The following is a 13,472-nucleotide window of genomic DNA, read 5'->3' as shown; positions in this document are numbered from 1 at the left end:
CGATAATATGAGGCAAAGCCCACAAAACTGTGCACATCCCAACAGAGCTGGGGATGGGCCAAGAGTGGACGCAGTCTGTTTTTTCGAGGTCAGTAGCAATACCGGAGCGACTTATAATGTGGCCAAGATAACAAACGGAATCGCACATCAGGTGGCATTTTTGTAGTTTAAACTTCAAGTTTGCTGCTCGCATCATGAAGACCACCCTCAACCGTTCGAGATGCTCATCCTCTGATTTACCTCGACAATGAGATCGTCGAGGTAAATCAGGCAGGAATCCCACTGGAGCCCAGCGAGGACCAGCTCCATCAGGCGCTGGAACGTCGCTGGAGCTGAGTGAAATCCCATAGGAAGCCGATTAAACTCAAAGAGGCCTTACGGAGTGCGAAAGGCCATCTTCGGTTTTGAAGCATCATCAAGCAGCAATTGCCAAAAAACGGATAACAGGTCCAAGGTCGAAAAGTAGCATGTGCCCGCCAGGGCGTCGAGCGACTCATCCATGCGGGGGAGTGGATAAGCATCTGCCACCGAGACTTTATTAAGCTTCTGGAAACCAATGCAGAAGCGAAGGGTACTGTCATGTTTTTTAACAAAAACAATCGGCGCCCCCCACGGACTGGTGAATGACGAGATAATATCGGCTGCCAGCATGTCATTAACGGCTACCCGTACGGGCTCTTTCTCGGCTGGGCTTAAACGGAACGGATTTTGTCAGCAGCGTCACCCATGTCAATGTGGTGACTGAGTAGCTTGGTGCAGCCGATGTCAAATTTGCTCTTGCTAAAGACATTGGCGAAGTCCCGCAAGAGCGCACGCAATTTAAGATGTTGTGATGGCAGCAGGTTCGTACATCCCGAACAAAGCGCGTCAATTCACTTGGCATCAGAACGTGAATGCGGGGCGGGACAGGACACATCCCCTATGTGACCCACCAACGAGTCCCCCACAAGGGCCGGTGATGCGTGTGCAAGCACCGTACCTTGGGGAATAACAATGGTCCTTGACCCCGCATTCAGGAACTGAATGAAAGGCTCACTGTCTCCCGACATGAGCGTCTGCGCACCGACAAGATCTAACCCGCGCACGGCCGTGTTCGATGGACCCAGCAGAACGCCCCCAGCGAGTGCATCCGAGGCAAGAGGCTTCTGGAACTGGAGAGGGATGAGCATTTGACAGCCGGCCCGAACGCGAACCGTACGAGATGCCATTGCCTGAACTGTGGTAAACACTGCACGCAAGCGAGTGGGTGAGGGCAAGAAAGCCATGCGTCGGCCAGAGGGGAGCTCGATACACCCTTGGTCAATGAGAATTTGAATAGGCATTCTCGCCACGGAAAATGCCTTCAATGCCGGCAGGCAGTGCTGTACACTGGCCGGCAATGAAGACGTGGCTGCCGCTGGTCCGGGAGCCTCAGCGTCAGCCAAGATGTCGCCCGGTGGAAGCGGTCGCAGCGCTGATGACGCGGCCACCACGCGGCCGGCAGAAGTTCTTCCCGCCGTGGCGGGATTTTAAAAAAAATTGGCGGTAACGGCGACAGCAGCATCCATTGGATGCTGCGCCGTCTCCTCCAAATTGCCGCAGCAGCCTCGACCCGGTGAATGTCGCCCAGGATGGTGGCTGCGGCTTGGAGCAGCTCCGCAGGGCGGAGATGTGCCTCCTGCAGCGGGCTCCGTGGTGGCAGGGAAGCGGCGGGCGGCGAAGCAGGCGGCTGCTCAGCCGGCGGTACGATGCCGTCTTCGGGCGGAGTTGCCGCCCCTGCCCCCACATGGTCGCCGCCGTCGCTGTCCGGGTTGCAGGTACATGTCTTCCATGGTGTCTCCATGTCCACTTCCGACACCAAATGTAGTGGGTTTTATGGAAGTCGGAGACGAATCTTGGAGGCGACACTTTTATTCAACATAAACACCGGCAGTGCAGTCCCAGTCTCACACAAGGCAACGGCCCTTCTAACCACTGCCTGGGGAGGTACTGCCTCTGGGCTAGCGTGCCCAAAAAGGGGCTACAACTCTGGGTCCACCGGCTATGGGTGCCCTAGAGGAGGCTGCACTGACCCGACCCAGCCAAGGTGCGGGTTCTGACCACTGGCCCACTTAAACCCGGCCCTTACAAGGGCAGCGGGGCTAGGGGTCCCAGGTGTTGTACGCCCCTTTTTCCACAATTAATATCAATAAAATATTTGCCGATCTATTGTTTTTTTTTAAAGTGGCCGAAATAATTAATGAAAACACGCATACGGAGAATCTCCAGGTTGCCAAAGTACGATTTACCCTGACCTGCTGACATAATTTTGACAGTTCACAAACACGCCCAGGGTCAGAGGTCACAGACCGAGTGCAACGCACAGCAAACAGCAGGATTGACGTAAACGCAGAGCCCAGGGTCGCCGAGAGTTCACGTTAGCCGCAGACAAAGCCAAGCCAAACAGCTAAACCATTTACCCTGCATTGCTATTAAAGTAACGTGAAAGTTCAAAATTCAACAACAGGAGTAGGTTAAAATTATCGATCCTCACGCTCGCTCCAATTGGTAGACCAGGCTACGAGCTACATCAATGAACCATTGCCCATTTATTAATTCAATACTGAATGTTAATTAATTTTTAATAGTTTCTGCACAACCAGACCGAAGCATATGACAATCAGAATTTTTCCTAATTCAAAACGAATTCTCTAACCTCAGGACATAAGCAAATAATAATGAAGTGTTAACTCAAAGGTTAGAGAGAGAGAAAGAGCCTCCCGGTCGCCTTTGTCTTCCCACAGAGCGAGAGAGCGGACAGAAGCCAGGGTCAAGTAATTATTGCAGCCACCTGCGCTCACGGGAAGGCTGGGAATCCGTAGATAACACTCCCCCACCGCAGCTAGACGGATAACACACCACACGTGCAAGCAGAGATGGGGGGGGGGGGGGAATTCCTTGCTAACGAAGGCGTCAGCAGACATCAGCAAACAAATTAAGTTGGGGAGATTACAAGACATGGTCACACGGAACATAGGCACTAACACTATTCACCTTAAAATTATGATGCCCTTACCCGTTACCCGACCCCACAGACACGAAAATGAATAAAAACTGAGGAAGGGCCGTTGAATTTAAATATTTTAAAAAATGAAAAAAACAGAGCCAAGAAATAATTTCAGCCACCTACGCTCACGGGAAAGCTAGGACTCCGTAAACAACCTTGTTGAACATAACACAAATAATAATTGAGTGACGGTGAACCAAGGGCAACGGAGAGAAGGAGAGACGCCTTTGTCTTCCCGCAGCGCGAGAGAGCAAAGATAGCACCAGAAGGCAAGGAATTATCACAGGCTATCTGTGTTCAAGGGAGAGCTAAACCTAATGAACAACGTACACACCACACGTGTAAGCAGAGAGGAGGGGGTGAGGGGAGAGAGGCCTTGGAATGCGCGGCGTGTGTCAGCTGGACTCCAGGTGAGCAAGTTTTAAGTTAAAAAAATCACAATACATGGTTTCATACATAACATTAGTGTTAACGCTATTCACCGTAAACTATATTCCGCTTATATAACCTTGCAAACACCAAGGAATACGAATTCCGAAGATCAAGAGGCCTACCTCTTAACCTAGGATATCGGAAATAAAATGATATAATGATAGCACGAGAAGACGAAGTTAATAAAGGGACTGAGGAAGGGCCAGGATGACGGGGTGAGTCACGGCCTTGTCGAACATAAACTACATGATAATTGAGCGATGTTAAACCGGGGGCCAGGGAAAAGGAGAGTCTCCCAGCCGCCTTTGTCTTCCTGCAGCACATGATGGGAGTATGAATGCGCTCAAGAGAGCACCTTCGCTTGAAATAAAATCAAACACCACGATGGAAAACTAAAACAACAGACCTCGAGTCACATACAGAATCATAACTGTAAGACTATGATGGAATAAAATGTTAACTTTAAAAACCTTGAGCATTCCCTTGTGCATTGGGGAAGGTCACACAGGAGGGAATCTCGCCCTCCCTCCAGATTGTGCAACACAGACAGAGAGACGCCCTTGAGACGATTTGTAACATCTGTTGCTTTTTTTGAAAGAGGAGGCAACAGAACCATGCCGTAAATGACGCACACAAGGACACACATACGGACGGACGCACATACAGACACACACTCCAGACCACGACACACAGCTAAATCAAAAGAAGCTCCGCCTTGTGGGGAGGAGCCAAGAGGAGGGATTTTGGCATAAAATAGGACACTACAACATTGAAACCACGGCGCGCGCCACTTTGCCCCACTGTTGGCGCCACTGCGCGCCACTGTGCGCCACTTCGCGCCAGAGCGCGCTACCAGCGCCACAGCATGCCACTTCGCGACTCAACTCATCAGCAAGCAGACAAGACCAGCTTACCAGCTCAACCACCGTCGATGCAGAAGAAGTTTTTTACAGCTCGCCAGAACGGCGAGATTCGCTGTTTAGCGACAGGCTACACGGTGCGAGTTGCACCATCAAAAGTAGCATCGCAACGAACGTATCGCCAGCGCCCGATAGCGCAACTGGCAATCATCACGACAACGATACCACCATGCCAGCGACCAGCAGACAAGCGCCATCTGCTGACGACCATCACAACTGCAGCAGCGTGTCGGCTCGCCAACCTACGTCAGCCGAACCGAATCAACCACGGTGACAGAAGAATCGACTGATACATATGATGCGCACTGCCCCCCACCACACGACAAACCAGGCGTCTGTTTGACGCAAAGAATCAACTCCGAACACTGACTATTCAACACAATTTATATCCCTCAAACATACACGGGTTCTTAACCAAAAAGCCAATACTCAAGTCTGTAAACCATCAGTGGCCGTGAAGGCATCGCGGCAGACCGAGTGAACACTCCGTCGTTTATAAGTATATTCGTAATTTTCCTCCTTAATATTTAGTTTTGGGCTGTACTTCTAATCGCATAAATTACCAACCGATCCATCAATACGAATTAATCCTTGACACTTTCGCCACGGAGCTACACTCACGTGGGGGAATAGCGTATCCAACCGGCTTCCTTATCAGGCGATCTGGTCCACAATTAATTCAACGTTGGCCCAAGATAAGGATATCAGGGGAGAGAGCGCACCCCACTGCACACCTTCACTCTAAGCCATTTCGGTAATCATATAATCTGTCCAATGGATCTGTTGATATATTTGTGCCCTTGGGAATAATAACTGTTTTGATCGCCTTTTCGTATGAATATCGTCATATAATCTTTAAGTACCTTTCGTTACTGATCGCCGCACGTACTCGCGTACTCTACAGAATACTCAACTGTTCCATGACCCAATGTGCTAACAACGTGATAAGGGTTGCTTATGGATCTATGAATGAACGCGGTACTGTGTGTGCAAATTCCAGTATAATCTTTCATAATAGAGTATTAAGGTTTTTGTTTTGTTTTGTTTAGATGTTTTACGACTCTCTCTCACCAACTGCTCGCGTTACGTGGGGAATGAATCAATGTGCTGTTATCAAACTGAAAAATCGCAGTCGTGATGATACTCTGTTGATACTGTGTTGGAATTCTGAGCCGAGAGTTGTATCTTTTAGAGTTAAAGTTTAGTTAGAAATAAAATTGGTTAGCGCAGAAGTGTTGTGTGTTTCTTTCCTGAATTATGCATAAGAACTGATTCTGCGTTGAGATCTGAACTTGGTGACCTACATAAACACATTAATCCATACTCAATAAATGTCAAAGCGAGAATAATTGTATTACACTGATCGATAATACGAAGTTAACAGCGAAGCCGAGTTTAATTTGACATGTTCACAACAACTGCATAACGGCATACGATAATAATTGTATCATCCCGATTGATAACCGACCCTCGTCAACGAGGCGAGGCCTGATTATCATAAAGGCTGTCATTAACATACCACACCCACTCGCATAAATTAATACGATTATCTCTCGAATTAGCATAATTTATACACATACTTACACAAATTAACATAATTTCGGATAAATAATGCAAATTTCACATTTCATTTAATTTTTATTATTTTCATCAAATTTTCATCACCCACATATACAACACAGGGTACTAGCTAGCCGCTCTTCCGGGAAGGGTCTGGAGCCAGTCCAAGACAGCTTGGACTGGCCCCGTACCCTTCTCGGGGTCCGGCTTTTATACACAGCACCGGTGCGTCAGCCCCTGGCCCCGCCTACCTTCCAGAGAGTTCCAGAGGGGGCTCCGGGGGATCCCAGGACACCCCATAGCCCCCTCCTATTGGGCGGGGTCCCAGGGGATCCTAGAACACCCCGCAGCCTCCTCCTGCTTTGGGGCTAGGGATATAGCGACTGCCCCTGCTGGACCCTGACTGCCCCTGCAGGTAAGTGTACGCAGCCCATTGACATTGCTACATAAGTTGACGCTGAGTGGGAGGAGGCGCCTCGCTCCCCCCCCCCCCCATGTTCAGTGACGTCACCCGCTAATGGGGAGGTGTCCATTTGGAAGACGTCACCTCTTCATGATTATTAATGTGGGGGGCTGTTTGATGTGAAGTGACGTCACCTGCTCATGATTATTAATGAGGGGGGGAGGGTGCTATATGTGCAATGACGTCACCCACTCATGATTATTAATGAGGGGGGGTCCATGTGGAGGACGTCACCTCTTCATGATTATTAATGTGGGGGGCTGTTTGATGTGAAGTGACGTCACCTGCTCATGATTATTAATGAGGGGGGGTCCATGTGGAGGACGTCACCTGTTCATGAGTATTAATGAGGGGGGCTGGCCGACGTGGAGTGACGTCACGCGCGGGACACAGACATTTTTGGCTCATTATAGAAGTAAATTGCGCAAAAATGTGTTTTTTTATTATATTGTACACCACAGGTCAACATCTTCATTTGTGAAAGAAAGGAATTTGAGCAGAGGTTAGGAGAGATTGTGGAAGGTTTCGAGAGGAGAGGAGACATCAGGGTGCATGACGTGGCGTTAAGAACTGTTGGACAAAAACGTATCGCTCCAGGAAAAGATGTGTTGACCTCCGTTACATCTGTGTAAAGTTAAGTCGTCTGCTTATACTCTGTTCTCCTATAATGCCGCGAATTGGATATAGGCAACGCGATGAATGCACGAGAGAACGCATTTTTATACTGGTAGGAACGAAGATGTAAACTGAGTGTACCAGCCTGCAATAGATTAATGTGTCCGTCCGTCCATCCCCTTTCAATATTAACGAAGTGAAATCTCGTGCTGTTGGGGTGTAAAAATAAAATTGCGCAAAATTCCAATGTTCCTACCAGCCCACCCTGCAGGGACCTGTTTAACATGGATGTGAATTGGATATATCGCGATTGAGCGAACAGAACTAGGAATAAGGTGGTTGTAACAGCAGCTGCCTCGGCGTAGCATCATCACACAAGGAGGCATTGGGATGCTGCTGGGTGCGAATAGATGTGCCCTGAGTCTGTGTTCAGCCTGCTTATGCATCTCACGTGTTATCACAGGCTGTGCTTTATCCCCTATACTATATATATAATTTATTATAACGCGATTATTCCGTAATGCGGTGTTCTTCAGGAACGCTACTACTACCGCCACGTTATAGGAGAACAGACTGTATGACGCTCCCGGAGGCATAGAGCAGCAAATAACATTGGTGACTGGTACTGCACTGAAGAGTCCTAATGAAGATGAAACCAAATTTTGATTTAAAGCTTTCCTGACTGCAGTGATTCATATTCTTGGTTCTTTCGGTAAAGTGACATTGAAGGAAAACAATAAATTAATAAAAATATATATAATATGTAAAATGAAATATATATTTATTATATTATTGTTTCCCTTCAACGTGACTTTACCGAAAGAACCAAGAATAAGATGAAACCAGTCTACAGGAGTGTCGGTCTCATTGTTGCTTGTTGGGACGGCCACATTTTCTAAACTGTTTTGATTTGTAGGTGGTTCTAAACGACCACACGGCCACACATTCAGTGCTCTTGAGACGGTTGTTTGGACAGGGCTGAGAACTTTGTACATGCAATGTTGAATACCTTTGTGCGTTGCTAAATCGAAAGCGAGTCAGTTGGGTAAGACAACTTTACAAGCCACCTTTGGCCATGCGCATGCAAGGTCGAGGTTTTGTGAATGGCCCTGTCATGAAATGCCCTCTCATGGTTGTAACGAACACTCGATCTCTGGTTTCTGTTCAGCTATTCAGCTCCGAGTGCTCTTTTGAGTGTGTGATGTTGAGTGTGTGTGTGTAAGATCTTTGTTCAACAAGCAGGCTTTCGCGATCAATATTATCCATCATAGACGTGTTTTGGGTTCGATTGCGAACACAAATGTGTCATTAAACCGGCCAGCGCCCGACACAGGCATTTAGTAAGGTTTGTGACGTCAACGAAACATGCCAATTCGTTTCTAGTTCAGCACGCCACAACTGTGGCTGTCGCCTGATCATGCTGGTTGTTATTACCGGCAAAACGCCACGGTACTCGAAATGTAAATGTTGCAGTGAATTTACTCTCCAACACACAACCGGTCAGTGCTGAACTAGTAACAAATTGGCACGTTTTGTTTCCGTGACAAACCTTACTAATTGGCTGTGTCGGGTGGTGGTGGCGGGTTTAACGACAGATTTATATTTATAATATAAGAATTGTTTTGACCCTTTCTGGCAATAAAATAGGTGTTAAGATGTTAAAATACCAAATAGAAACCTTTCGCGCGGAATCATGTCTGCATTAACCACACATACTTGTGGTAAACATGTAAACAAAACATGCTCTGTTAGTAAATGCATTGTCTTTGAAACTTATTGGTTCACACCAGAGACAGCTTTCATTAGAGCCTAGGCTCAAAAAGTTATTCCTTGCAAAAGGTTTTTGTTTGGTGTTTTAACATCTTAACACTTGTTTTATTTCCAGAAAGGGTAAAAACAATTCTTATATTTTGATACTGACAATAAATGTCCCAAGATTTATATTTATGTGATTTAACCCAAATAACCTGTATGATGGATAAGAACTTTGTCTTTGTTTGCTTTTAGCGAGCACCTATTCAGGCCTACACGGCACACGAGGGCGTGGGTGATCAGAAAACAGCACTTGCTCCAACAGTCTATTAAAAGTTACATGGAAACAGGTCCCTGCAGGGTGGGCTGGTACGAACATTGGAATTTTCTTTTTTACACCCAACAGCACGAGATTTCACTTCGTTAAAGTATTGAAAGGGGACGGATGGACGGACACATTAATCTATTGCAGGCTGGTACACTCAGTTTACAACTTCGTTCCTACCAGTATAACTTTGTCTTTGTTGCATGTGAAAGTGAGTGTGCGTATTGCAATGTGTTCGTGGGGAGTGATGACGCAGTGGTTAGCGCACTGTGACGAATCCGGAGCCCCGAGTTCGACTCCCGCCAATTGCCAATGTTACTGACGAATGTCTGAACCTGTCATGGGCTTTCCCAAGGTTTACTGAGCCTTAAATGAGTACCTGGTGCGTGTGTAGCACAGGGTAGACAAAGGTGGTCGAGAGTGGTGCTGAGCATCCACCCTTCTCTTGTGCCGTGCCGGCCGTCATAGGTGCTCGCTAACAACACGTGCCCCAACAGTCTGCTAAGCCTTTAGGGATACATTTTTTTTATTTGTTTTGTGTGTGTACGGTATGCGTTTATGTTCATATGCGTGTGTCTTTGTAATTGTTGCTCTACCAACCCGGTAAATTGGGTTCAATTCCCAGCCACGGGTGCCATCAGTGGTGAATGATATCTGAAGCAGTCCTGAGCCTCTGCTTGGTCTACTCAGCCTTAAATGCTCGCTGACGCATTCGGTAAACATCACCATGCCAACAAAAGCGCCCGTGCGTGTAGCTGGACGCTCCCAACCCCCCTCTTATACCTTTGCTGCCTTCATAATAAACTATTTCGAAACTTTGATTTAAAGCTTTCGTGACTGCAGTAATTCATATTCTTAGTTATATATATTTTGTTATTTTGTTGTTTCTCTTCAACGTGACTTTACCGAAAAAACTAAGAATATTTCGAAACTGTTTTTTTCTTTTGCCAGGTAAGGCCCACTGAGATATATAGCTCTTTTTCAGAAGAGACCTGGCCACAAATGATACCTCAACAAAGTGACTTATCATTTGGAAATGTGTTGCAGTGAAATACTCTCAACGGATCTTTCTCAACCGGAGGACCCAGAGAAAAATCCACGCGACCACGGGGAGACACCGCAAACTCCTAATACACAGCAGCAGGCGTTAGGGTTGGGATCGAACTCACAACCTCCTGTATACCAAGCGAGGTAGTTAACATCTCCTAGCCACCGTGATGATGATGAGAGGGACGCAAACTCCTAATACACAGCAGCAGGCGTCAGGGTTGGGATCGAACCCACGACCTCCTGTATACCAAGCGAGGTAGTTAACATCTCATAGCCACCGTGATGATGATGAGAGAGACACCGCAAACTCCTAATACACAGCAGCAGGCGTCAGGGTTGGGATCGAACCCACGACCTCCTGCATACCAAGCGAGGTAGTTAACATCTCCTGGTCACCATGGATAGGCGCTTGCTTAGAGCACCTTGACCCCATGGTCTTTACGGGTAATCGTCTTCGAGACCTTTGTGTTGTCATTTTGCTGTTTGCGATCATCCATTATGATCTCGAGATAGCGTTGCTTGGAGAATGGGTGTAAACACTTTCAAGTAACACAACTTTCATACATTCCTCTCACAGTATGTTTTACAAATGGAATACATTCGTGCTGTGGGTTGCTGCCCGTTTGGCCTCTTTGTGCCTCTGGGCCTGTGCATAGCAACCGGGGTGTATTGTATTGGTAAATATTTTTTCTGTTGTCAAAGGAATATTGAAAAACGTGTCCAGTCATTTGGATCATATGAAAATGCGGTGATATTCTCAATCGCACTGCTGGATGAAGGCCTCCCAACGTGGGCCTCATTTGACCATACTTCCCCACGATGATCAGTGCGGAATTGTGTTGTTCCGCCCAGTGGCCATGACACTAATAGCTCAGTGGGCTTTACCTGGTGAGATGAAATATAATAGTTTCGTTTTATTTGTATATATATTTTAAGCGATTTGTTTACCTTTTATATACTTTGCACTCCTATAGTATTTTTGTTGTTGTTTGTTGTCACGTTCTGACCCCGTGCTCCTACTGGACATCTGTGAAAAAGCGCTTTATAGCTCGTCAGATTCCTCCAGCAGTATAAATACTGATTCTTATTTTGAACCTTTTGGCACTACACGTAGCCAACCGTGCTAATCGGAGGAGCGGTTAACACACACCGAATATTAAGACGCACCCAATAACGTTTACAAATCTGGTCACACACACAGGTTTCGGGTGCATCTTATAATCCGGTGTGTGCGTGTGTCTGTGTGAGACGAGATGCTGTGGGTGCGTCTTACTTTCCGGCGTGTTTTACAATCCGAGCCATCGAACAAAGACGGTAGTCACTGCAGCGGCGCTTTCAGGTGTGCCGCTTCTGTGGCCGTCTGGAACGCTCTTCCCTTCCCATATTTGGACGCCACTGGGAGCTATGATGCACTTTTAAATCATCATCATCTAGATTGACACACTCATATATTTAGAACTGATTTTTCCGTTTAATTTGTTGTCCTTCCTCCGCACACCTCCGTTTAGCACGGTTGGCTACGTACGGTGCGAAAGAAGTTCAACATCTATGCGTACATAGAGACGGTGACAGTAGAAGCTGCTGGGCGGATTACACGGCTCAGGGGGATGTCAATACAGCAGTGGACTGAGCATAGACTCCGGCTGGTGCTGCTGCCGAGTATAATGATTAGATTAACACACAGCAGGCTTTCACGACCAATATCATCCATAATATAGGTTTGTGTTTGTATATGTGGATAGCCTCATGAACGAATCTCTCATGGTAGCCAGATGGCTTGCAAAGAACCTCTGTCATGGAGAAGTCAATGTCATGTGAACCTATTGAATTATAACAGTGATCTGCCACGGCCGAGGTGTTGGTCCTACCGTGTTTCAGGTCTGCTTTTTGTTCACGAATGCGGTCCAAGAATGTCGTTTGGTTTCTCCAATGTAACTACTACCACAGAGGCAACTTAGCCAGGGTACTGTATGTCCGGAATCACATCTTTTACAGACGGAACCAGATCACGGATTTTATGTAATGTGTTCAATCGGACCTGGATCTTGTGTTCAGATTTACCATGGAAGTCGAAAAAGATGGCAAGCTACCTTTTTGAATGTCCTAATAAAAAAGAGACCTGATGGTTCAATGAGCCACTCTGTCTACAGGAAAGCTACCCATACGGATGCTTACCTGAAACCGAATTCCCACCACCATCCATCCCAGAAGAATTCCCTCATCAAGACTCTGCACCATAGAGCCCAATGCATATCCGACCAGGAACACAGAGCCAGTGAACTCAAGCACGTACACCAAGCTCTTAAGGCTAATGGTTATTCCGACTACACAATCCGCAAAGCTATCACTCCAACCATGAAGAAGGACCCTCTTGAGGATCCTTTCAAAATCATCACTTACCCTACATTGCGGGGATCACAAAAAAGATCTCCAAAATCTTGAATAAACACAAGATTCAGGTCCGATTCAACACATTACATAAAATCCGTGATCTGGTTCCATCTGTAAAAGATGTGATTCCGGACATACAGTACCCTGGCGTCTACAAACTAAGTTGCCTCTGTGGTAGTAGTTACATTGGAGAAACCAAACGACATGTCTCGGACCGCATTCGTGAACACAAAGCAGACCTGAAACACGGTAGGACCAACACCTCGGCCGTGGCAGATCACTGTTATAATTCAGTAGGTTCACATGACATTGACTTCTCCAAGACAGAGGTTCTTTGCAAGCCATCTGGCTACCACGAGAGATTCGTTCATGAGGCTATCCACATATACAAACACAGAGACAATTTCAACCGAGAAGATGGATTCTGGCTTAGCAATCATTGGAAGGATTTGATAAACCATTTCGGGTCTTAATTGATTGAACACGCTTAAGGTGGCTTTCAGACTGCATCCATTATTTTTCGTCTCCCCCCTCCTCTTTTCCGAACATAGATGGACTCGTCCATCTGAAGAAACTGTCAAATCGCTCTCCGTGGTGCTAACGGTAAAAAAACGCCACTTTTTTCAAATTTTCTTGCTGTGGTTTTCACACCTGATGATGATTGCTTGTGTTGCAGTCAAAACGTCGTGAGAATTTTATTGTTTTATATTATTATTTTATTGTTTGCCTTCTACGTGACTTTACCGAAAGAACCAAGAATATGAATCCCTACAGTCACGAAAGCTTTAAATCAAAACCCTTACTTGGTGACTGTGTGGGGTGGAGGCGGGTTTTAACGACACATTTATAATCTTGATTTGAAGCTTTCGTGACCCTCAAAGACCTCTATTATGGATATAATGATTAGAATCAGAATATTGTGTTTATACTGACGGAGGA

Source organism: Petromyzon marinus, chromosome 74, assembly GCF_048934315.1.
Source record: "Petromyzon marinus isolate PM22_M1 ecotype Great Lakes invasive population chromosome 74, UKy_Petmar_22M1.pri1.0, whole genome shotgun sequence".
Classification (NCBI taxonomy): domain Eukaryota; kingdom Metazoa; phylum Chordata; class Hyperoartia; order Petromyzontiformes; family Petromyzontidae; genus Petromyzon; species Petromyzon marinus.
This window is presented reverse-complemented; position numbering follows the sequence as displayed.